General features: G+C 38.4%; 1 protein-coding gene and 1 long non-coding RNA gene across 3 annotated transcripts in view; one reads left to right on the top strand and one right to left on the bottom strand.

Moving 5' to 3' along the window:
• NCKAP5 (NCK associated protein 5) overlaps positions 1-27,127 on the bottom strand; it is a 1,001,373-nt gene that overhangs the window by 598,516 nt on the left and 375,730 nt on the right. The gene's annotated exons all lie outside the window — the stretch shown is intronic.
• On the top strand, positions 1,490-15,767 carry LOC103786807 (uncharacterized). Its single transcript, XR_612536.5, has 4 exons — positions 1,490-2,212; positions 3,049-3,200; positions 4,129-4,215; positions 4,689-15,767. It is a non-coding gene; the product is annotated as an uncharacterized LOC103786807 (long non-coding RNA).

The following is a 27,127-nucleotide window of genomic DNA, read 5'->3' as shown; positions in this document are numbered from 1 at the left end:
CATCAGCTGTTAGGATGATTTGCAATATTTTTCTTTTTGGTTAAGCAGGATTGGTGAGCATTACTGGGCCTTTTGGTGGAATCCTTGCTATTTAAAATTCCTGCTGCTGGGATTAAAGGAGATAATGTCTTTGAAAGCCTTTTGTAAACTGTAAAGTCCTAGTCAAATGTAGTGTGCTGTTATCACATTAACCATCATAGCAATAACCATAAACCAGCTGTAATGGGGGCTTTAAAATGCTGAAACCCATTTGGGTCTTGTCTTTGCTCCATTCCCACCCCCGGGGGCCTACAATGGTGCCCAACATATGGGAGCCTCTCAAGGAAGTTTTGTTTGGAGGAACAAATCAGTGACTCAGAAACATCACATGGTTTTCCAAAGTAATGTCCATAGGCAAAAAGAAGCTAAGTACGACAATTTAAATAATGAAAATACTCTGCCAAAAATATTGGGGTGCTGGGAAGAAATGCTACAGAACAAAGTTCTTCTAAAGAGAATTGATTTGATAATGAAATCTGGTCCTTTACAGTCAGACTGGGAAGGAGAAGGAGTAGAGACAGGTGCAGAAATGTATTAGTCCAGAAAATGTTAGTCCAGGATGGCTTAGAGAAGGAGGCTGCCATCCCAGAAAAGGGAAGGGAGGCTGCAGTTTGAGAGGGAGTATCAAACAGAAAACAAAAAACAAACAAAACCCCCACAAAATAGGCAAAAGCTACTCCTGCAAAGAACATTATAAATGCAGGCTTTTTATCTAGACTATGTCTTTAAAGTGGTGGAAATGACCAATTCTGTGTCTTAGGAGGGAGGTGGCATGAAGCCGGGAAATGACTGAGGAAGGGATACTGATATGAAATGATTTATTTCTGGAAAATGCTCTTGTAAGCGTTTGCAGGAATAGTTCTGGTTACTAGAGGGGTAGTCTATTTTAGGTACCTATGTATAAGGAGGAGTGAACGAGTGAACAAGTTAGTGGGGATGAAAATAAAAAGGGAAGTGGTAGCGTCCAGCAACACGGGCCTCATTCATAAAACTCAGAAGCCTCAAGGATAAGAAGAGAAATTCCGGGGTGGCTGCCTGTTACTCAGCAAGAAAGCGAACACTGGCTTGCTGGCTCAGCACTTAACCTGAGATGAGGATGTCCTAACAGCCCTTTTTCTCTAAGGGGTAGTGTAGGGTGGGGTGGGGCCAAAAGGAGAGGAGGAGGAAGGCCTGCCACCCGGGAGGTCCCTAGGACTCAGCAGCAGGGAGGGCCTTGCACCAGCGCTCCGCTCTGTTCCAGAAAATATCCTATTTCTGACCATCAATCAGCATTAAGCCAGTTTGGGGGCTGAGCTTTAGGCACAGGCAGTTGCCAGTAGCAACAGGGCACACGCTCCTGGTGAGCTGGGTGGGAGGTGGCAACAAGGGAGGGGCCGCCTGGGCAAGTGGCCTGGAGCTGGGCAGACAAGGTCAGGGATCTCCCCTACACGCGCAAGGGAGGCAGTGCGGAGGGTGGGGGAGGGGGGATCGTGGCATTAGGTGGGGACAGGCGCGCCCTGCTGGGGCCGGGCCAGGGAGTGGCCCAGGCCTCTGACCTCGCTGGGGAGCAGGGAGGGAGTTTTCCCAGTGGCACAGCTATGCCCCTGCCAAACCCAATGGCCTCCCGGCCCGGGAAAGGCGCCACTCCAGTGGCCCCTAGACACTGGAGTCAAGGCCAAGCGACAGGAGAGGCGCTGGCCCTCTGCTTGGGAGGACCACAGAACTCAAGATCTGCCCCTCCCCTGCAGCCCCTTTACGCCCCCACCCTTTAGGAGTCTCTGGAAGATGCCAACGTGGAAGTGTTTCTGCACGTGTGTGTGTTTTCATTTGTGCTTCCCACACAAAAGCGAGGCCCCACAGGTGGAGAGGAGGGCGTGTGTGCGCGCCTGTAGAGCGGGGCTCGGGCTGCGTGGGAGCTGGGCGGGGATGCGCACACAGGGACCGACTCCCACAGACTGTCCCCCTTCAGGTGTCCTGGTGCAGGCTTTCAGGGAAGAGAGAGCCCCTAACCTCGCCCCACCTCCCAAAACTTCTCCCCCTGCCGTTGGGCTATGGTAAAGGGGAAAGGACAGGACGCAGGACCTTGAGGGAGGCATTGAGTCAGAGGGCAGAGAGGGGTCAAGGAAACCCAGGCGGGAGGCGCGGAAGCATACAGTCTGCGGGGACAACGACTGAACGGGGTAGTGGGAGCCAGGTGCCGAAGGGCTGGGGCTAGGGTGGCGGCGCGCAGGGGGCGCGCCTGGGCGGGGAGTGGGCTGGCGTCTCCTTACCTGGCCTTCGGTGGAGCATGCTGCTGCGGGCTGGGGGCGGGGTGGGCGCTGCGTCCCCAGGGGTTGACTCTGCAGCGCCTTCACTTCGGGGGCAGCAAGGCGCGCGCTGCAGAGCCGGGAGTTGCCAAACTTGCCATGTCCAGAGCGCGGAGGTAGCCTGGGCCACGCGCGCACCGCAGCCCGGGCACCTCGCGCTCCTCCGCTTTGTTGTGTTCCGCCGCCAGTCCCCCTGCGCCTGCCTGCCAGTGTCCCCGAGCCCTCTCCTGCCGCGGGACGTTTCACTGGCGCTCAGGGAGGCCCCTCGGGTGGGCAGTGCCACTTTCCTCCTGGAGGCGCGCGTTAAAGAGCTGCCTGGGAGCTCCCGGCGGGCGGCTCGGCTTGCGCTCTGATGAGGAGGCTGGGGCCCATCGATTCCCACCCCCTACCCACTCCCCCTCCCCTCCCCTCCGCCGGGCCCCCCCATCAGAAGCTGCTTAGGATCGGCGCTGTCAAATCCAGCCCATCTGCTGCAATCATAATCAGTCTCAACCGAACGGTTCTGACAAATCTCCGCCTGGAGCTGGAGTTGGAGAAGCTGGAGAGTGAGGGGCGGGGAAGGGAGGTGGGGGTGAGGGGACGATGGGGACCGGGCGCCCTGAGAGGGGGCCTGGAGGCTTCTATTGTCTGCCCCTAACGGAGGAACTGAAAAGGGAAGCAGGGATCCAGAAGGGGAAATAGTGCTTTCATTTCCTAGTAAGAAAAAAAAAATCTATTCCCGCAGGTCCCTGGTTCCCTTCACGCCCCCACCCCCAGCCTCAGCTCTGTCTGGGTGGAACGAATGTCTGCTAATGAACTAAACAAACAGGTCTCTTAATCTTATCATGGAGCTGACCCAGAGACTGGCACAGATATCCAAAGTATCATAATTGGCAGGTAAGAGCTGGAACTAACAGCCATTTGTCTGGAGTCAGAAGTTGGTTCCCAAGTGCATTTGGGAATAAAGCTCTTGGGGGGAGAACGGCCGTGTAGTGTAGTGTAATTGGCCAGGAAGCTTGGCCCTTGGCCTCCTGTTGGCATTTCCAGAGATAAAAGGAAATCTGCTTTGGGCAAGAAAACGCTGAATTCCCCTTAGCCTCATTTTGAATTTAAAAGATTCGCATATTTTTTTTCTTTTTCTCATGAAAATACTATTTTTCAAGAAATGCTATTTTATTAGAAAATAATGACTTCAAAAATTGAAAATTTTCCAAGCAGAAATTGCTTCACCTGTAGATGAAATGAGATGCTCCTTTCAATAATATACTTTGAACCATTCCAAAAATTCCACTTTAATACAATCACATATATTTGTACTGGTGATAGATTCACAAGGATTATCTCAAAAAAATGTTTTCAAGTATAATATAAATGGCAGTAGTCCTAGAGACATACAAACAAGTCTTAAAGCATGGAAGAACACAACCAATGGGATTATGTCTAGTTTTATACATTCTTCTCAAGTGCTGGGAAATGTCCAATTACCTTGAATGACAGTATTTGTTCGGGAAATAATTTGTTGGATAAACAAATCACCAGTGGAAAAGTTGAAGAAAATTTTAAGCCCTTTATTCAGATAGGTATAAGAGCTAAGCAAAAATAAATATAATTTACTGTGAAAACTGAATAAAATTCTAAATTAGGGCTCACATCATTCTTTTGCTTTATGCTATACTTGAGAAATGTGTGCAAGCCACATTAAGCACTCACTTATCTAGGCAGAGACTGTGTTTTCCACTTATTTTATAGCCCGGGGTGCTTACAACAGCACTAGGCAACTATGGACACTCTATGAATACTGATGGTTTGAAATTTTGATTTACAGGTCAGAATTAAAACTACATACATCATGGTGACTTTATAGCTGAGGCAAAGTGGAGCTCAAGTGTTACTTTCCCAGTAAGCAAATCATGTAAGTCAAGGACAACTACTGGTTAGATTTTACAGCCTTTTTTTTTTTTTTTTTTTTTGAGACGTGGTCTCGCTCTGTCTCCCAGGCTGCAGTGCACTGGCGAGATCTCAGCTCACTGCAAGCTCCGCCTCCCGGGTTCACGCCATTCTCCTGCCTCAGCCTCCTGAGTAGCTGGCACTACAGGCGCCCGCCACCGCGCCCGGCTAATTTTTTGTATTTTTAGTAGAGACGGGGTTTCACCGTGGTCTCGATCCCCTGACCTTGTGATCCGCCCGCCTCGGCCTCCAAAAGTGCTGGGATTACAGGCGTGAGCCACCGCACCCGGCCGATTTTACAGAATTTTTATGAATATTTAAGTTTAGAGTTTTTCATTGATAATTTGTTTAATGTGTTTATTACTATTCAATAAAAATTTTGCTAAAATTAACATGGTGCCATGAAATGAGTATTTCAAAAAGGGTCCTCTCTTACAGAATGAAGTATCATGCTGGTGACTAATTTAACTAACATTGTCCAGGAAACTGCTGTTGTCCAGGAAGAGAAGAGTTGAGCTGAGTGTCAACTACTGGGCTTCTGGCACCATCCTGCACAAGAAATTGATAAGTTCTACTGTGTTATTTCCTAGCTTGGTGGTCTCAGTTGCATCCCAGCTAACTTATAGCCTAAATTGACAGGCCCACCTCCAATTTATTAATTCCTTGGTCTTAACTTCAAAATATATCATCTCATGTTTACTCAATTATTTATTGAACAATCACTATGTGTCAGTGTTGGAATATATGAAGGAAAAATCAAACAAAAATTTTTTACCTTGTGGAGCTTACATTCTGGAGGAGAAGACAAGTTAGAAAAGAGTACATAAGTAAATTATAATGTCTATTAGAAGGTAATCAGTGCAATAGAGAAAAATAAAGCAGAGTGGGCTGGGTGGTGCACAAGTTTAAATACAAAAGTGCTCAGTAAAAATCTCATTGAGAATGCTAAGCCTGAATGAATGATTAAAGGAGGTGAGGGAGCAGGCAAGCCATGCAAATATCTGGGAAGATGGTCCCAGGAAGTGGGAAAAGCAGATGTAAGTGGCCCTTAAATATGATTGCACCTGGCAAGGTCTAGGAACATTAATGAAGCCTTGAGAACAGGACACAGTGAAGGGAGAGGGTCAATGAGGGTAGGCTTAGAAGACAGATCACTGGGTGGGGCCAATTAAAGGACTTGGAATTTTACTCCAAATGACAGCGGAGGACACAAGACACAGAGGGAGTGACATGATCATCTGACTTTTGTTTAACAGATCACTCTGGCTCCCATGTTGAGAATTAATTATAGGAGCAGAGAAGGAAGCAGGGAGATCTGTTATTAGGCTATTGCAAGAATCTAGGTAAGAGATGATGGCTTGGACTGGGTGATAGCAAGAAAGATAATGAGAATTGGTGGTGATTTTGAATTGCTTTGAATGTAGAGCCAACAATGAGTGGCTCGAAAGAAAAGAGGGAGTAAAGAGTAACTCCAAGCATTTGGCCCTAGCAACCGGAAGGATGAAGTTGCTATTAATTGAAATGAGAAAGACTATGGGTGGAGCAAATTTTGGTGGAAGAATCAGCTTATATGGGTTAAGACTGGAATGCCTATTAAGTTAAATTTTAAAAATAACTTACGTAAAGCTCTTAGAATAGTTCCTGACTTTTCGTAAGTGCCATACAAATGTTTGTGGTGGTGATTATTATTGTTATTAATGTTTGCCAACCAAAATGAGATGTTGAATAGACAATTGTACCATGATTGTGGTGGTAGTTGCAAAACTATATTTTGTTATAATCCAATTGTACACTCAAAAATTGGTGAATTTTATTGTACGTAAACTAAACCTTAAAAAAATTATTAAAAAACAAAGAACTTACTCTCATGTTTTAAAAGGGAGAATATGGAACTTTCCCATCTGAGAAGCAGCAGCTTCGGAAGTATCACCATTTTGTATACCCATTGAAATAACTGATGTAAATAAAGATCACCAATAGATGCTAAAGCCATTAAGTAAGGGTTTGATGGAAAATAGTGAGGTAGGTGAATAGGGTCTGGAGGCAGAGAACCTAAGGCCGATTCACGCTGACTTCCTAAAGCTAAATCAAAAGGAAAACCCCAACTTCCCACACTTAAGTAAAAAAAGTACTGGAGGCTGCTCCCTTTACAAACCACCCTCTCCTTTCTGCGTGGCAGATGGAGAATTGAAAGTATCTTTGATTGGTTGCTTTCCACAACCAATCAGATGCTTGCATAGGGTGTAACGTTTGTAACTTCACTTCAGCCTGATTGGTTGCTTCCCTCCGACTGATTGCCGGCCACTACTTCATTTACATAGGGTGTACACCAAGTAACCAATGGGAAAACTCTAATTCTGTATTGGGGCTCTTGGATCCTATTCTTGGACCCACTCCCACCCTGTGGAGTGTACTTTTGTTTTTTGTTGCTTCAATTTTTTTTTTTTTTTTTTTTTTTTTTTTTGAGAGGGAGTCTCACTCTGTCGCCCAGGCTGGAGTGCAGTGGCATGATCTCAGCTCAGTGCAAGCTCTGCCTCCCGGGTTCACGTCATTCTCCTGCCTCAGCCTCCCGAGTAGCTGGGACTACAGTGGCCCGCCACCAGGCCCGGCTCATTTTTTTTTTTTTTTTTTTTTTTCGTATTTTTAGTAGAGACAGGGTTTCATCGTGTTAGCCAGGATGGTCTTGATCTCCTGACCTCATGATCCACCAGCCTCGGCCTCCCAAAATGCTAGGATTACAGGTGTGAGCCACTGCGCCCGGCCTTGTTGCTTCATTCTTTCCTTGCTTTGTGTGTTTTATCAAGTTATTTGCTTAAGAAGCCAAGAACCTGGACACACTCCAACAGTAACAATAGAATATTCCAACTACAAATACTGCCTCCTGACTTTTTGTTAACTGCGAAGGGGAAAAGCTGTATTAGACAAGGGAGAAATCACCTGACATGTTTCTCCTTATGTGATGCTGTATGAAAAGTTTTTTGCAATATATTTTTGCAAAAAAACATGTTTAATCTGAGTCTGAGCAAGGCCTTTGCTATAATTCCCACCTTACAGGAAATAAAGATGATAGAGGAACAGATAAATGACATCACAAGGAAACCATTAGGCATAGCGGAATATGGAACTTGCTAGAGGTCTTCAAAAAGTCAGTGTTCATAGAGAATAAAAAAAGTAGAGGCACTATCATAGATTGAAAGAGACATGACAAATGCAACTAATGGGACTGGGCATCAGTGCAAAATAAGCAGCTATAAAAGACATTTGGGACATGATTAGAGAAATTCAAATAAGACTGGTATTAGCGGATATAATAGAATTTTCATTAATTTTTCTGGGGGTAAAAGTGATACTGTGGTTATAAAGAAAGTAGTCCTTATTTTTAAAAGACACATACTAAAATATCTGGGGTTGAAGTATCATGGTATCTACCACACATTTTGGAAAAAATATCTGTGAAGTAAAAATATTAACATTTGTTGATGCTAAGTTGTGTGCAGATAAATATTTTATTATTCTGGTCTTTTAATTTTTCTATATATTTGAAATTTTTCTTAATAAAAATTGAGCAAAATATACTTATAAAAATCCATGCTCAAAAAGTAATTATAGGAAAATTAAAAAATTTAGAACTTGATGTCTCAAAAATATCCAAATTATAAGATGGAAAGAAAGGAGTATGTAGAAGGAGATTAATAATTTTAGTGGACATGTAGAAATGAAGAAAAATGGAAATAAATGTTCAAAGTACCCAAACAAAACAGAACAAAAAAAAAATAGAATAAAAGAAATGAAATCAAAGTCTAATAAAAGAGAACACAAATCAATACAGGATCAATAAAACAAAGTCTGGTTATATGAATGAAAAACAGTGGAGACATAAATCAATAAGCTTAGGGATAATAAAGACTATATAACTAAGGATAAAATAGATTTTAAAAATAGGAATACTTTACTATGAGCAATTTTATCTGTTTTCAAACTTATTGACATAAAGTGATCAATGTCCTAAAATAAACTTTTAATAAAATTCAATAATCCATGGAATCTTGAACAATCAAATAGATTGAATCAGTAGTTGAAAAAAAATTTACTGCTGCATAAACATAGGTCCAAAATTTTAAACTTATTCCTTGAGATAAAATTTACCCAAGTTGAATTTGTTTTTAGCATATGCACCGTTATGCAACCATCACCATCCCCTTAGAACAATTTATTTACCCCCAAAAAGTACCTATTAACATTCACTCCTCATTCTCCAGCCAGAGGCAACCAACAATCTGCTTTCTATCCCTGTAGAATTGCCTCTTCTAGACACTTAGTATAAATGGAATCATACAATGTTTAGCCCTTTCTCTGGCTTATTTCCCTTAGCATAATGTTTTCAAGTTTTGTCCATGTTGTAGCACGTATTGGTGCTTCATTCCTTATTTCCAAATAATATTCCACTGTCCTCATGTACCACATTTTATTTATCCATTCATCAGTTAATGGGCATTTGGGTTGTTTCTGTTCTTTAGCTATTATAAATAATGCTTTTGTAAACATTCATGTACAAGTTTTTGTGTGGGCATATGTATTCATTTCTTCTAGGTATGTACCTAAGCTGTGGAATTGCTGAGTCCTATAGTAAGTGTTTAACATTTTGAGGAACTGCCAAGCTAGTTTCCAAAGCAGCTGCACCATTTTACATTCCCACCAGCAATGTCTGAGCGTTCTAATGTCTCCACAGCCTCTCCAACACTATTATCCTTTGTTTATAGTCATGCTAGAGGATGTAAAGTGATGTCTCATGAATTTTATTCGCATTTTCCTGATGGCTAATGACGTTCAGTATCTTTTCATGTGCTTATTGGTCATTTGTATGTGTCTTCTTTGGAGAAATTTCTTTTCAACTCCTTTGTCCATTTTCACATTGGGTTATTTGTCTTTTGATTGTTGAGTCAGGGGCTCATTACCCAATCTTCACAAAACTTGAAAAAATACAGAAACTCTAATAACCCATATCTCACAGAGAGTTACAGGGAATTTTTTAGAAGGGGGAGGAGGAGAAAGAAGGAAGAATAGGAGGAGGAAAGCAGAAAACTAGGGGAAGGGAAGAGGAGGAAAGATTTTTATCAGGTTAGAAGGACTCTGATACCAAAAGTAAATATAGGCTGTATGGGAAAGGAAAATTAAGGAGGCTCTCAAAAATTCTTAAGAAAACTTAATCCATCAGTGTGGAAAATTATAACAGTAGTAATAATAATGGTTATAATTAAATGGTATTACTAAATAAGATTTATCCTGCAATGTAAAGATGATTTGGCCCTAGAAAAATCTATTAATTTCCAAAAAAAAATCTTTGGGGGAAGATAAAAAAAATTAAAAAGATAATCATTTCAGTAGATGATGGAAAATTTTAATAACATTCAACACTTATTCAGGGTTTAAAAAAATAAATTAAAAAACATTTCACCTCCCCAGGAATAAAAGGGAATGCCCTTAACCTGATAAAGTTTGTCTACCAAAAAAAAAAAAAAATCTATAACACGCCTTATATTAAATAGTTAAGTCAAAGAACATTTCCTTTAAATTTTCCCTCTAGACAAGGATCCTTCCATCACCACTTCATTTTCTCTAAGGTCTTAGAGCAGTTATTATTTATCACCAGTATTATCAGCATCTCCACAGAAAATGGAAGAGAACCCAGAGGCAAATCAGATATAGTAAGAGAGCAGTTTGTTTACTAGATAAAAGAACAATATACCAAAATGGATAGTGTTCCTAAGATATGTACCAAATTATTAGAAGTGTATACTTTTTAGGAGATCCCACTTAAAAATAGTAAGAAAAAAAAATTTAGAAGATACGAATAAACTTAAAGATGTGAAACACCTTTATAGAGAACACTTTGTTGAAGGGCTTAAAAGAATGGAGTAAATAGTAAAACATATAAAAGTGATGGATTGGAAGACTCAATCTTCTGGCTTAATCTTGAAATGTGAAACATTATCAACCAAAATCTCAGCAGATTTATACACTCAACTTACCAGCTGGTCCTAAATTTATTTCAAAAAAGGAAAAGGCCCAAATTAGCCAAATATATTTAGTAAATGGGAAACCTCTAACATTTCAAAAAGGGTCAGGTACCTTACTATAAAACAATGTAATTCAACAGGTAAGAGATGTGGGTTAATTGGAATAGAAAGAGACCCTAGAAACAGACTCACATTTATGGACTCACGGTATATGAAAGAAATGGCATTATTAATTATTGGGGAAGGATTACTGTCAAAAAAATGGCACCAGGTTAACTTTCTATGTGATAATGGAAAAAAAAATTAGAATCCTACCTCAGGCCATTTGCAAAACCTAAACTCAGATTAAAAACTAAACATAAAAAGAAAATTTATAAGACTTTTTGAAGAATGCTTTGGAGGATACTTTCATATCAGGCAGGGAAGTATAATGAAGCACTTTACTGTATTACAATTTTAAAACTTTGTAAAAAAATACCATAAACAAAATGAAAAGTCAAGGCATAGACTAGAAGAACCATGAAAAATATGTATTATAAACAGAATACATATCCTAAATTTGTAAAGAACCACAAATCAGTGGGGAAAAGTGAAAAAAAAGTGGGGGGAAGCATAGAAATAGGCAGTTCATAGAAGATAGTTAAGTGGCAATAACTATATTAAAACTGCTTAATATCAGTACTGGGGAAATGCAAATTAAAACAACAATGAGGTAGCATTTCGTGCCTATCATAATTCCAAAATATAATTCTTATTACACTATGTGTTGGTGAGGATGTGTAGAAAGACCTCTTCCACATTGCAGGTGGGAACAATTTGGATATATTTATTAAGTTGAAGGTGTTCGTACTCTGTGACATAGGAACCCCATATCTATGTACTCACGGAAAAGGCTCACACATACACACATACACACAACCACACATGGAACTCGCACGAAATCCATTATATTAAATCTCAAACTTCAGTATGTTCTGGAAAGTATAACCATTATAAATACCACCTGTTGATAACAATGCAATAAAACAAATTATTTAAAAATAAAAATAGAAAACTAACATTTAAGCAACTCTTCAATGAAAAAGATTACAAACCAAAATTTCTAAATTTCTGAAAAATGACAGTGAAAACTACCGGATGCATTTACAGCAGTGGTTACAGAAAAATTGGCAGTCCTATGCACGTGTATCAATGAAAATTAAAAAATATAAATAAAATTTCAGCTCAAAGGCACAAAAGGAAAAATAACCAAAAGAAAGGAATTAAGGGTAACAGTAAAATGTAGTAACAAATTAACAAATCAGAATCTAGTTGCCTTTCTTTTTTAAATAGACCACTACATAACTTAATCATGAAAAAAATGAGGGAGGTGAATAAATCACCAATAAACAGTTGACCCTTAAACAACACAGTATGAGCTGTGCAGATCTACTTATACATAGATTTTTTTTCAATAAAAGTTATACAGAGTATGCCTGTCTCCCTTTCTACCTCCTCCACCCATTCCACTTCTATCACTCCTGAGAGAGCAAGACCAACTCTTCCTCTTTTTGCTCCTCCTCCTCAGCCCATTTACTGTGAAGACGAAGAGGATGAAGGTCTTTATGATGATCCACGTCCATTTCATGAATAGGAAACATTTTCTCTTCCTTATGATTTTCTTAATAGTACTTCCTTTTCTCTAGCTTACTTTCTTGTAAGACTGCAGTATATAACACACATAACATACAAAATATGTGTTGATAGAATCTTTATGTTATCAGTAAGGCTTCCAGTCAACAATACCATATTAATAGTTAAGTTTTTGTGGGAGTCAAATGTTATTCAGGGAATTTTGACTCTTCAGGGGTCAGCACCCCTAACTCCTATGTTGTTCAAGGGTCAATTATACAAGATAGGAAATGACAAATGGGAACTAATTACAGAAACAAAAATTAAGAGACAACTTTATAGACGTCATATACATGCAAAAAAGTTGAAAACATGGACAAAATTGAAACTTTCTTTGGAAAATACATTTACCAAAATTGGCTCTGTTAGAGATAGAAAGATTAATCAGCTCTTCTAGAAAAAAAAAATATATACCACCCCAGAAAAACATCTCTAGGCCCAAAACAAACTCCCAAAGGCAGACCACTCCAATGCTCCACATTTACTCCAGGACATGGAAAATGAAGAAAAACTTTCTAATTATTTTTATAAAGCAAATATAGCATTGATAATTTAACCTGCAAAAGTCAGTTTTAAAAGAATGAAATTACAGGACGATGTCACTATATATATCACCGCAAAAATAGTAAATAAATATGACCAAAACAATGTAACAGTACATTAAAAAAATCATGGCCAAGTGACATTTAATCCAGGAATGCAAGTTTGGCTCAATATTAATTGATCCTTTAGTATATGACACCCTGTTAATAAATCTAAAGGAAAAAAATTACAAGATTCTCTACACAAGTGTTTAAATAATCTTTGAGAAAACTGAAAATTTAACACTCTTCCTGATGAAAATAGGAATTGATGTATATTTTCTTAACATCATAAAACATATCATGCACACATATGCTTAGTCCTAACATCAGTATCTCACTTAAGGGGGAACTACTTGAGACACTCCATTTGATCAGGAACAAGGCCAGGATGTCCGCTGCCTCCACTTCTATTAAACATTTTATTGGAGTCAATGCAATTATGCAAGATAAATCAAATGGAGGCATAATAATTGGAAAAGAGCAAGTAAAAACTGTATTTGTAGATGACATGGTAGTACTCCTGGAAAATGAAGAAAATTATGATAAAAAATTAACTTGATAAAATTTAGATTCAGTAAAAATTAATATATAGAAGTCAGTTGCTTTCACAGACATTGATAGTAAACTGGTGGAGGATATACTGATAGAGAAAACCTCATTTACATTAGCAACAGAGATGAATAAATATGTAGGGAAAATTAGAAGTAGAAATGTATAAAACCTATCTGGGGAAACGTTAAAACTCCTGTAAATCACAAAAATAGATGTGAAGTAATAGAGACATTGGCTGTTCTATAACAGAATGACTCAAGATTATAAAGCTGTCCGTTCTAAGTTACTTTATAAAATTAACACGATACCAATAAAAATAACAAGGTTCTTTGGGAGCTAGACTAGTTAATACTTAAGTTTATGTGAAGAAACTTCCAAGAAAAGGCAGGAAAACACTAAGAAAGAGAATCCAGGAAGAGAAAATAAAGTATACAGTAAATTTACTATAAAGTTTCTAAAATGAAAACAGTGTGGTGCAGGTGCGTGTCTAGACAACCAGGGAGAAACAGGTTTGAAAATCCAGAAATAGATCCAATTATCTATGGACATTCAACATACAATAAAGGTGGCATTTCAAATCACAAAGAAGGGACTTTTTAAACAAACAGTGCTGGGACAATTCGTTGGCCATTTGACCAAACATAACATTAAATGTATACCTCCCAAACCATACACAAGAATAAATAAATAGATCCAGGATCTAAATGTAAATAATGAAACCACGCCATCACAAGGAATAAAAAACCACAGGTGAATTCCTTTATCAGCTGGATGAAAGGAATGGTTACCTGACAATGACTCAAACTCCAGATGCCATACAGGATTAGTAAATTTGACTATGTAAAATTTTTAAAATAGTATGGTATATCAGCTTTCTATGGCTGCTGTAACAAATTATCACAAATGTAGTGACCTAAAGCAATACAAAGTTATTATCCTACAGTTCTGTAGATTAGAAGCCCCACAGGCCTCACTGATGTAAACTGAAGATGTCAGGAGGACTGCATTTTTTCCTAGAGGCTCTAAGAAAGAACTCATTTCTTTGCCTTTCCCAGCATCTAGAGGCTGCCTACATTCCTTGGTCCATGGCCCCTTCCTCCATCTTCAAAAGCCAGGAACTTTATGTCTCTTACCCTTTTCTGTAGTCACGTCTCCCTCTGCCCACAACCAGGAATGGCGGTTAGTTTTCAAGGACCTGTGATTACACTGGACCCACCTGATTAATCCAGGATAATGTCTTCAACTCAGAGCTCTTACCATCTGCAAGTCCTTTTTGCCATGTAAAGTAACATTTTTAAAAATTCTAAGCATTCCGATATGTATTTTTTTTGTGGGTAATTATTTTTCCTACCACACATAGCAAGAAAAAACTCAAAAACAAACCAAAAAATATTTTTAAAATAAATTGAAAGACGTCTGACAAAATGGGAGAAAACATTTGTAGTGATCACAAATAAGAGGCTAATATCCATCCCTAAACTACAAAAAAAAAAAAAAAACCCTCTTAAAATAAGGGGGAAAGGCCAAAAACTTAATAGAAAAGTTGGCTATAGTCATGGGCAAACAATTCACAAAACGACACGCAAGTGGCCTTTAAACATAGGAAGAGGTAGTCAAGCTCACTCTTAACTAGAGAAATAAAGTTTTAAACTATGCTGAGATACTATCTCTCATTCATCAGATTGGGAGACATTTAGATGTTGATCCTTTATTCTATTGGTGAGACTGTGGGTAATCATGCAGTCTTATACATTGCTGGTAGAAATATAAATTAGTTCAACCATTTTGGAGGAAAATTTGACAATAAGCAAAACTCTATTTTCATTTACCATTTGAGTACACATTCTCACTTTTTGGAGTTAACCCTGAAAGTGTACTTCCAATAATACAAAAGTGCATAGGCACTTTGTTTATTGCCGCACTATTACTGCCCACTGTTGCTTAAAATGTCACTTAACTCATCCTTGGTCACTATATATCCATTTGTATCCCTATTTTATGGCTTATCCGTCAGGTTTGGATTGTACACTACAATTCAGATTTGCAGTCCTTCATTGGGCTTCTACACCACTCTCTGCATAGAACTGAGTAAATGTTTGCTGATTTGAACATTTTTAGGGCTAAACAATCATTTTGTTTTAAAAAATTTTATTTTGGAAAAAAGTTCTCCTACATAACTAATATCACATAGCTTTATTAATTTTGAATTTAACCCAGATTGTTGTCCAATATACTTTTTTTTCACAGTTGTTACTAAGTTTCTGTTTTATCACAGCCAGTCTTAAGTAAGGAAATTAGATTTATTTAATAATTAAACCTCTATGACAATGGCCCAGGGCCAACTGAATTCAGCACAGCAACTTAGAATAAGATTCTACTGGACTTTCTATACTTTTCAGCCACAACTGAGCACACCGTTGTTCTATGATAGCATTATTGTCATTAATGAAATGTATAAATGGAATGCAACTAAATAGTGCCTGGTTAAATAGTTCCTGGGGCTTGGTAACAAAACAAATAAATACACAACCATACTCTGAAGATGAATGTTCTTGTCTTAATTTAGTTATTCACACAACCATCATTCATTAGGAAATTAATACAATCAGGTTCATGTGTCAGGTTCTTAGAATGAGAAGTGTATGATCCTTAAGCCAAAAAAGGTTCATTACTTCAATTTTTAATAATACATCTTCTAGATATTTTATTATCTGTATCCAGATCCTCTTTAGACTGTCTCCTGAAATTACTATGCATATATATACACATACACATATATAGTACCTGTATTTATTGTTATATGCCTATATGCTACTTTTACTGGAATACTTCCCTTTATATTTGAGGACCTCTATTTAAGCAAAGTAATAACCTAAGTACAAACAGGGAAAAAATTCTCCCTCATGTACACACATGCATATTTTTAAAGTTTGTCCAAATGCATCACAATTGAGGCTTAGATTAGCATCCACATGTCTGAAATGGCTGCATAAGGGGGAAGGGTGGTATATATTTAAAGAAAACTTGCATTTAAGAAATTCATTATTGACCCCTTAACCCTAGCATAGGGATAGTTTCTTCTTTTGTTTTTTGTTCCTTCGTTTATTTATTTATTTATTTATTTATTTATTTATTTATTTAGACAGGGTCTGACTCTGTTGCCCAGGCTGGAGTGCAGTGGTAAGATCTCGGCTCACTGCAACCTCCACCTCCCAGGCTTGAGCCATCCTCCCACCTCAGCCTCCTGAGTAGGGAGGTCCCGGGGCTTAGCAGAGTGGCTCCAGGGGATGGCTTAGAAGGACATGGGCACAGGAAACCAAATTTGTGATGACTTAGATCCTTCTTATTTGCTTATTTAGGAGTTAGTACATCAAGGTTGCAAAACATCCCAAGAAAACAATTTTTAAAATTCATTCTAGATCAGGAATTGGCACCCACAGGCCAAACCTTGCCAGTTCTATGTAAATAGCGCTTTACTGGAATAGTTACACCTGTTCACTTACGTATCCTTTGTGGGTGTTCTTGAGCTAAGATTACAAAATTGAGCAATTTGTGACAGTGACGATATGGGTACCACTCAGAAAACCAAAAATATTTACTATGTGGTCCTTAACAGAAAAAGTGTGCTGACCCTGCTACAGAAAATATTGCCCTCTTACAAGATATCATAAACATGAATGCATACTTTCAAAAAACTATTAATGATTATAATTTTGAGTTATACTGACACAACTAGAGCAATTAAATGCACGTTGTAAATTCTAAGGAGTCTTCAAGTTTCTGATACAACTTGTTCTACAGCACATACATTGCTGCTGAATGTCAGTGACATTCCGTTTTAAACAGTAAGAAGTGATTTTAGCTAATTAACTTTTGAAATTAACTTTTTATAGCCAGCAATAACTACAGCAAGATTATTTCTAGATAATTAAAATACAGTGTTCCTAATGAATGGATATCTACTATAACTTTCTCTATAAAGGCAATTATAGTTGCTTATGTCATTTCAAATTGCGCTTTGTGTATTCAAAATTATATTTTTTTCAAAATGTAAACTTGGGTTTTTTCAATCTATTTATTTTTATGAACTAGGACTACAACAGTTGCCAAATTTCTAAAATATCTTATAAAATCTTAAAATTACAGAGTCACTATTTGGTAATTAAACCGTTAAAAATATCAAGAAGCCTGGGCCTCAGAATTTCCTATGAAAGGAATAGAGTTTTGAGAGGTATTCTGGAGAGATATTGGAAATTAACATAAAGGAAATAACGAAAGCTGAAATTGATACCTACGGAATTGAAAAATGTTAGCACCATCACAAGTTCTTAAAAGTTAAGAACTATATTCTAGGAACTTAAAGAATGTGTTCTGCCTTTCTACTATTTTTGGCCTGTGTAGGCAGAATATTTTGGAAGGATAGGCTGGGTTGTACCATGGTGTCAAGCAACCCCTAGATCTCAGTGGCTTGAAACAAATGCCTATTTCTTCTTCATGCTACCTTTTGGCGGGGACTCTGCTCATGGTAATCATTTTATGACCCCAGCTTTAGAGAAACCACCATCTTGAGAGCTGCTGGTTGCCATGCAAGAAGAAAAAGCATGTTGGGCAGTTGCAGACTCACAGTTAAATGCTTCAATTTGGAGTGTCCCTTTTGCTAACAATTCATTGGCCAGAACGTGTCACATGACCCCATCCATCCTCAGAGGAGCAGGAGTTGCAATTCTATCATGTGCCTATAAGGAAGAGGGCTGGATACATTTAGTGACAACTCATTAAATGTTTAGGGTAATGATTAAAGACCCAGCCCTCCAGACAAACTAGTTAATTAACGTTTGTGCTTCATTTCCCTCATCTGCAAAATGGGAAGACTAAACCTCATAAAACTGTGATGATTAAATGACTTAATACTTGTGAAGTGTTTAGAACAATACTGTCATATAATGATAAAGCATTATTATTTCTTTTTAACTTTTGTATCTGCCACCCTGGTCTTCAGTGCCAAAAGCAGAGATGAGGGCAAAAACAAAAGTGGGCAGTCTTAGGAATGCTGACCTGGACCCAGTAGGGATGCCAACAACAGATATTCTTGAGAAAAGGCCCATGACCAAATGAAAGAGATCAAAGATGCTAGGATTTCCTTATAAGTAACATTGATCCAGAAGGTATGAAACAAGCCATTAGCAGAGCAATGATTTATTTTTAATGGGAATTGGAAGATAAGGGGGATAAAAACACCTAAACTGAAAACAGGACTTTTGTAATATGAAGGCCAGAGGATGAACTTAGGGTGTGGTCATATAATATATAACATGGATGCAATCAGTGGAAGATGCTGAATAGGGCTATCATATAGCATGCATATTTGGGTAATACGGTATATGAATGAATCTCTTCTAATCTGTGATTTAGAAGGCTTACACCAGGCTAAACAGGAGTTCAAGTAAATGACTCCCACTAGAAAGAGCTACGGCTACAAAGAAGAGAAATGGGAGCAAAGCGAAAGTCAACCCAACAATTATGTAGAAACATAGCAAGCGGTAGACTAATGACATGGTTCATTCCTACCAGAATTCCTGTTTCCTCAGTACTGGCAGCAATGAGATTGCTCTGAATCCATGACCATCCATATGTATTAAAACAATCCTTGACTGTTAGACACCAAGGAGATGCCAAGATAAACAGACATGATTTCCCTCTTCCAGGGGCTTATTGTTTAACAAGAAAGACATAGGGTATTACCCTACCTTAACATAAATCAGAACGAAGTAAGTTTTATACTACACACATAAGCAGAACATTATGGGAGTAGAGAAGGAGCAGAGGTTCATTTTTAATATGGAATTTGGGAATACGTTTTGGTGGAGATGGCATTTTAAATGAGATTTTAAAGAAGAGGAAGGGATGAAAATGGATACAATGAATAAGATAACATAATATCATGAGAAGCCAGGAAAATGGGTAAGATCGACCATTTGAAGGAGGTAGAGGAGAAATAGTTTTTTTTTAAAAGGAAGCTTTTGTTCCTTTGTTCCTTTTGTCCTTTGTTCACCCCCAGTAATTCAGCAGCACACACTAGACTGTCTCATTCTATAATTGTATGTATTTCTATCATTCTATAGATTCTATAGATATAATTCTAAAATCATTCTATAATTTTATATTTATGACTCCCTTTTATTTACCCAAAACATTAACTATAATTTTTAAATGGCTATTTGATGTTAATTTTATTTCTGTAATCTTTAAATGTAAGTTCTACGGTTCACATTTTTCTAGATGGCCACAAAACAAATTCAAAAGATAATAAAGCTGAAAAGGATTTTTTTTTTTTTTTTTTTTTTTTTTTTTTTTGAGACAGAGTCTCGCTCTGTTGCCAAGGCTGGAGTGCAATGGCAGGATCTCGGCTCACTGCAACCTCCACCTCCCAGGTTCAAGCGATTCTCCTGCCTCAGCCTCCCGAGTAGCTGGAATTACAGGCACCTGCCACCATGCCCAGCTAATTTTTGTATTTTTAGTAGAGATAGGGTTTCACCATGTTGGCCAGGCTGGTCTCAAATTCCTGACCTCAGGTGATCCGCCTGCCTCGGCCTCCCAAAGTGCTACGATTACAGGCGTGAGCCACCGTGCCCGGCGCTGAAAAGGAATTTTAAGTTAAATTTTTGCTTTATAGATAAAGAATCCAGTGATCAAATGATTTCCTCATGATTGTAGAGTGGCAGACTCAAGAACTTGAACAACTCATATCCTAATACTGAATGTATTTGTTACTTTAAAAGATAAAATAATCAAGAAAACAACAAAAATGAGTCCAGGGTTACTCTTGTGGTTGTTCTGTGAGTATCATTTGTCAGAAGCAAGGTGAATTATGCCTATAAGATTGTGTGTGTGTACATATATATATATATATACATATATATATGATTGTATATAATATAAATAGAATAAACATAGAATTAATTACTAACCCCTAAAATGTCTAATTGAGGAGTCACCAATTCAAGCTTGTGTGTGTGTTTAGGGCAAATAAAAGGAAGCCCTACCCCATAGAGTAGGGATTAAGTTGATGGAACTCTTTACCCAACAGGAGGTAGAAGAAGTTGGAAATAAAAACAGATTTTAAATGGCTTATATAAATTAAGGACTGGCCCATCACACAGTTAATAAGAAAAAAATAGTATGTGTGGGTCATGTTATGCATGTTTGAAGTTGATATCAAAGAAGTCCTTGCTTTGCCAACTCTGCCAAAGACAGATGGCACGTGGCCATGATGCACAGTGGCAATTCTTACTTCTGTTTGTGAAATTCTCCAAAGGCTGTGTTTTGGAAGTCATGAGAAATTGCTAGGTTCCTGGGTTGTGAATAGAAGATGGACATTCAAGGAACCAATCTCTATCTGTATATTAACCAAGACAACTATATCTAACATTTTATTCCCAAACAGGAGCATAAGGGACATTTCCACATTCTAACTTTACATGAAGACTCAGGACTTTGAAAGCCCATGAGAAAGTTTTCATAAGGATTTATCCACAATTTCTTTTTGGTTTGCTCAGATGTGAAGCAGGAAACCTTCCAGACATCCTGAACCTCTGAACTTTTTGTGGATTGCCCATCAACACAGGCAAACATTCATGCAGCAATTCAAAAATCTCTTCTCACTGCATTATAAGCATGTCCTTACGTTATTCATATATCAAGAGCATGCCCATTCCCAACCCACAATGGAATGTGAGCCTAATTACATGTTCCTTTGGAATAAGATCTCACCAGCCCAGGAGTGTCAGAAACCCTCTATCATATATACATATCTTGTTTCCAAAATGATCTTCCCAAGCCATCCTAACAGGCCCCCTTCAGAATGCTTCCTGCTGACAAGTGAATCTGCTTTTTGCCTTTCACCCAATCTCAGCTCATGCTTTCTCTGTGAAAATATCACAGAGCACATCTGACAGTGGTCCAGCTAATTAATGTACTCCAATGTCTAGCAAGCATTTGACAGGAAAAATAATCTATACTGTATTTATTGCAAAATCTTCACCAATGTGACAAAGATGAATGTAAACTTTACATAATCATGTTTCATTTGTTATCCAAAGTTGAAAGTGATTTTCAAATGCTAACTTTAAAATTATGATGAGGAAGATAACAGTTCTGCTTTAAAACTGCTTGGCAATGGAATTTCTATAGTATAATGGTTTAGCAATGAGCTAGAAAAATAAACTCTCTTGCTAATGTAGTAAATGGGCCAGAAATAAACTTCTCAGGGATTTGTGTGATGGGGTGGGGTGAGGGAGGGGCACACAGAGGGGATAGTGGAATTGGATTTCTGGAATAAATGATCTGAAACCCTTAGCACACTATATCTTCAAAAAGCAATGATCTTCCTTTATATAATGCACGTATCACCATCACAATACGAGAGCAACTCGAAGAATCTTAATGTGTACCACGGTAAACACCTACGGCACCCAACTCAGTCTACAGCAGGACACCCAAAAGTTAAATTCGCTTTGGCTGTGGCTGTGCTCCAGGTACATATTTTCTCATGAGCTTTGTTTCTTTGTTCTAGAACCATCCTTCCCAATATTCCTTAACATTGAAATTATACATGTTAAATTAATTATTGTTCATTTAATTGATGAGCTGAAACTCACGTCCTTCCTTTCAAAAGCTAAAGTAATCTTCTAATAAAAGGTCAGGAATTATCAAATTTATTTGTAATTATTATTAATTCTTCTGTGACTTCTTTTTTTTTTTTTTTTTTGAGGCGGAGTCTTGCTCTGTCGCCCAGGCTGGAGTGCAGTGGCATGATCTCGGCTCACTGCAAGCTCCACCTTCTGGGTTCACACCATTCTCCTGCCTCAGTCTCCTCAGTAGCTGGGATTACAGGCGCCCACTACCATGCCCGGCTAATTTTTTTTGTATTTTTTAGTAGAGACGGGGTTTCACTGTTAACCAGGATGGTCTCGATCTCCTAACCTCGTGATCCACCTGCCTTGGCCTCCCAAAGTGCTGGGATTACAGGTGTGAGACACCATGCCCGGCCTCTTCTGTGACTTCTTAACCACAAATAAAGTCTTGGCATTGGAAAAAGGAAGATCTGAAACAGAACAAGGCAATTAAAAAGTGGGTGGAGGAAGTATAGGAGTAGTGGAGAAAAAAGAAAGGAATGGATTTTCTAAATTTAAAACACTCTTTGCCCTTTCCTGAAATAATGACTTATATTCTTTGAGTTCACAAGAGAGTAATTGGATATGCATGATGCAATGCTGGAATTTTAGGTATTTTGCCTAAAGGTTATTAACAATTAGTACCACTAGGGGAAAAATCATGAAGTTAGTTAGAATAACAACCCTCTCTCAAAGGATAATTAAAACTGGACTTGTAATCTGGTCATAATAAAAATATATTATGTTTATATTGGAGCCTCACATGTCAAGAGGAAAACTCACAAACTAGAATATGTCCAACAGGTGGCCATGACTAAATGAAGACTGAAAAACAAGTTGTATAAGGACCAATGAAGGAACCTTCCTTTGAAGCAGTAAAGACTGTGAAAAAAACATGAAAAACTGTCTTTAGATAAATCCTTTAACAGGAATGGTACACAGAACAGGGAGATGTTATAAGTGGAGCTACTGATGACAGCGTTAGAGCCAAAAGGTGAAAGGCAGATGTTGAGTCATTCAATAGAAGAGATGTCTGATCTCTTCCTATCCAATGTAGCAGAATCCATCCCATACTATATCTGAAAGATGACCACTTTGCTTTGACATTTGCAGTGGTACAGAACTCACTATCTCAAGAATACCTTCCTTGGGATGGTAATAAGTATGAGAAATGCCCTTTCTAGTTCTAAATTTCTTCTCCACAAGACAACTCATTCCATTTTCAAACAATTATTAGATCTATCCATCTCTTAGTCTTCTATTTGTCAAGCAAACATCTCCAATTCCTCACATCATTATTAATTCAGTATTCTGAACCTTGTACCATTTTAGTCACCAGCTTTGTGGATAATCTTTGGATTGTAGTGTCTGTAACTGACATCCAAATTAAGTGCTCTTGATATGGCCTAACTAGCAACTGACCCCATCCATATTTCTATTTCCAAAGCAGAGAAACAAGAAAATCAATTGGCCAATATAACTGAATAAATCCAGGTAAATACATATTTGGCTTTCAATTAGCCAGGAAGTCTGAATTTCTAGAGGATATTGAAGAGACAGCATCAGACAATGCATTTGTCTGATTGCTGACAACTTTTAATTTCTCTGCTCAAGAAAATCGATCAATGTGTGTTAGCTAAACACCTGTTATGTTCAACCCTGTGTTAGTCATCATTTGATGTGTAACAGAAGTGTAAGGCCAGGTACCTACAATATTTGTAGAGTCAATACTAAGGCACATGAAATAATTTTAGAGTTTTTACAAGATATACATCATTATGTATACTTATATGAAATAGTCTCAAGTTCAGCACGGAAGACTGGGCCCAGGTGGGCTGAGGAATGCATGTGAAGAGGTAGGGAGGCAGGAAACTTGAAGGATGGTTAGGGCTTGTCTATTTGGAATGGAGAGAAAGGCCACAAAGGAGTGCGTGTGTAGAAATAATGAGTAATAAAGGAGGTCAAGGTTAGTAGGGACATGTGTGTGGTTACAAATAGAAATATTTGGATTTGTACCATAACATTTCTATTACAACTTCCTTTCTCCCATTCTAAACATGCTTGGTTTTACAGAAAAAACTTCGAGGACTCAGATTTCCATGGGTATTAGTTTGCAAACTAATCCCTGATGAGATATTATGAGGAGCTAAGAGAGTGATGCTAGAATTCTCAAGTGGCAATGGCAAATTTCAGGGCTGACTTCCTGGATAACCAATTCTTTTTTTTTATTCTGAGCACGGGAATTTCAGTTCATCCAGCAGAAGAAATGTTTTTTGATAGATGTGACTTTTGGTACATTTTGAATTATGTCATCTTGGGGACAAATGGTCCCAAAAGCCAAGGTCCTAAATGTGTACATCTGATCCAACTCTAAGAACTTTTGCTCAGTTGTGACGTCAAAGAATTTCTATTTTAGAGTGGTCTTCTGCAACTGATACCATCCATATTTCTGTCTCCAAAGCAGAGAAACAAGAAAATCAATTTGCCAATATAACTGAATAAATCCAGGTAAATACATATTTGGCTTTCAATTAGCCAGGGAGTCTGAATTTCTAGAGAATATTGAAGAGACAGCGTCAGACAATGCAATTTCCTTTAATAGGGACCATAACCTCACAGTTGCTGCTCTGGTTTTTAATATTGTACAATTAACTTTTTTTTGCAGCACACTCTGCTTATAGCTTCTGTGGAAACTTAAACATTATTCAATAGAATAATTTCCTGGAAAATCTTTTGAAAGTGGTCACAGCCCTGACCTTGCTCTGGTGCCCTGGGTCCGCCAGCATGCTGTTTCATTACCTCGGGAAGGTTTGGTGCCAAGAGACAGTCCAAGAGTTAGTGCATAAAGAAAGCTAGGTTCATAAAAGAATTAATATCTGCCTTCTTTCAAGGAGGGAAACTGCCACTTCCAACCATTTTATGCATCTATCACTTCTCTTCTATCTTCATCATTCAACCCTTCAACTGGCCTACCTAGATGACAGGTAAAAATTATAGATTTTTAACTCTTAAGAAACAACTGCCGAAGTCATTTCTTCCAAACCATTCTCATTACCAATGGGAAACTCAGGCCCAGAAAGCCTAAATGACTTTTGCAAGACCACAGAGTAAGTAGCAGAGTCAGGACTTAAACTCCACATTGCAGAAGATGAACCAGGGATGATATTTTTAAAACTTAGCAATGGTATGACAAAATCACCAAACAGTTAGAATACAGCCTCTGATTGTACTGGTGTGCCATTAAATACCAGCCCCAACTGGATTACAGTGTATATCAGTAATACTTTAAGGGATAAAGAGAAAAAATGTGCCACTTACTGTCAAGCTATTTAAAGGAGCTAGGTAATAAAATAATCATAATTTATTTTTACTGTTGGTTCTTCCCTTTTTCATCTTTTTGCCTTTTTTTTCCATTGTCTTTCTTGTTACTAATCCTGTGAAAATTCACCCTCTGTTTGGCAGCCCGGGTCATTGTTATTTGTGCTAAGCTCCTATATTAGTCTGTTATCATATTGCCATAAAAAAACTACTTGAAGCCAGGCGAGGTGGCTCATGTCTGTAATCCTAGCACTTTGGGAGGCCGAGGCAGGCAGATCACTTGAGGTCAGGGGTTTGAAACCCGAATGGCCAACATGGTGGAACCCTGTCTCTACTAAAAGTACAAAAATTAGCTGGAAATTGCTTGAACCCAGGAGGTGAAGGTTGCAGTGGGCCGAGATCGTGCCACTACACTCCAGCTTGGGCAACAGAACAAGAGTCCGTCTCCAAAAAAAATAAAAACAAACAAACAAACAAACACAGCACAACTACTTGAGACTGGGTGATTTATACAGAAAAAAACATTTTATTGATTCACAGTTCCATAGGCTGTATAGGAAGCATGGGTGGGGAGGCCTCAGGAAACTTGCAATCATGGTGGAAGCCAAAGCAGGCACATCTTACATGGCCAGAGGAAGAAGCAAGCAAAGGTGGAGGTGCTACACACTTTTCAACCACCAGATCTCATGAGAACTCACTCACTATCATGAGAACAGCAAGGGGGAAATTCACCTTCATGATCCAGTCACCTCCCACTGGGCCCCTCCTCCAATTCTGGGGATTATAATTCCACATGAGATTTGGGCAGGGACACAAATCCAAACCATATAAGCTCCATTCTGCATTCAAGTGTATGTTGGTCTTGCCAAAATTATCAATACCTTCTCTGTAAATACCACTTTCAAGCCTTGTAGGTTAAGCCCTGATTATGTTTGTAAAAGTAGCTTGATCTACATGTCTACAATTGTTCTCTAATTTGCTTTATCCAAATGGAAAAAAAAAAACCACACAATATTTTAGGCCTTGATTTTCATCATGAATTTTAAAAAATCTAAAATTGCCTCTTCATTGTGTTATTTCAAAATCATGAGATATCCTTTCATTGCTTCTACTGATAAGGTTGTTTGTAACTCAAAATCATAATTGGTAGATCAACAGAATAAAATTATGAGATACAAATATACATTTGATTATTATTGCTACTGGTTAGAGCCTTTACTATGACATGCAGTGACATGCTCACAGAAATGACAAGCCCTAAAACTTCTTGCTTTTTGGTTAAACACTTTATGATTAAACATTTCAATCTTTAAACTTTCTAATAGTATCTTGAAATTGTGTATCTCATTTTAACATTTTTAAGCCACTGAGACAAATGACTTTTTGCCATGCTTGCTTGACTTTTTTTCTTGCATGGACTTACAGATAAAGGTGGTCTCATCCCTAATGAACATATGAGGCCACAAGAATTTCTTTTTTTTTTTTTTTGTTGTTGTTGTTGTTGTTTATTTTTGATACAGGGTCTTGCTCTGTCACCCAGGCTGGAGTACAGTGGCAGGAACAAAGCTCACTGCAGCCTCAGAGTCCTGGACTCAAACCATACTCCCACCTCAGCCTCCTGAGTAGCTGAGACCCAGTAGCACTCACCACTTCCAGCTAATTTTTTGTAGAGACAGGATCTTAAACTCCTGGGTTCAAGCAGACTGCCCACCTCTGTCTCCCATGTGCTGTGATTACAGGAGTGAGCCACCATGCTTGGACAGTTTCTCCTCTTGAATCATCAACAGTCCCTGTAAAGTCTCAAGAAAAGTGTTTGGAGTATCCATAATGTGCTAAGTCACTTAGGAACAAAGTTACACAAAACACATCCCCAATTTTTGTCTCTATGCTTTCAAGATGGGTGAAACTTTATGTTTGAAGTTTCGTGTTTTATGCCAAGCATGATGAGAGATAGAGGAATGGGAAGACTTGGTCTTACAGGTCAAAGATGTGAAACATACAAAACATGCTCTCATGAGATAATTAGACAAACAAGTCAGTGTGATTGAGAGCAACATGCTGGG

Source organism: Pan paniscus, chromosome 13, assembly GCF_029289425.2.
Source record: "Pan paniscus chromosome 13, NHGRI_mPanPan1-v2.0_pri, whole genome shotgun sequence".
Classification (NCBI taxonomy): Eukaryota; Metazoa; Chordata; class Mammalia; order Primates; family Hominidae; genus Pan; species Pan paniscus.
This window is presented reverse-complemented; position numbering and strand designations above follow the sequence as displayed.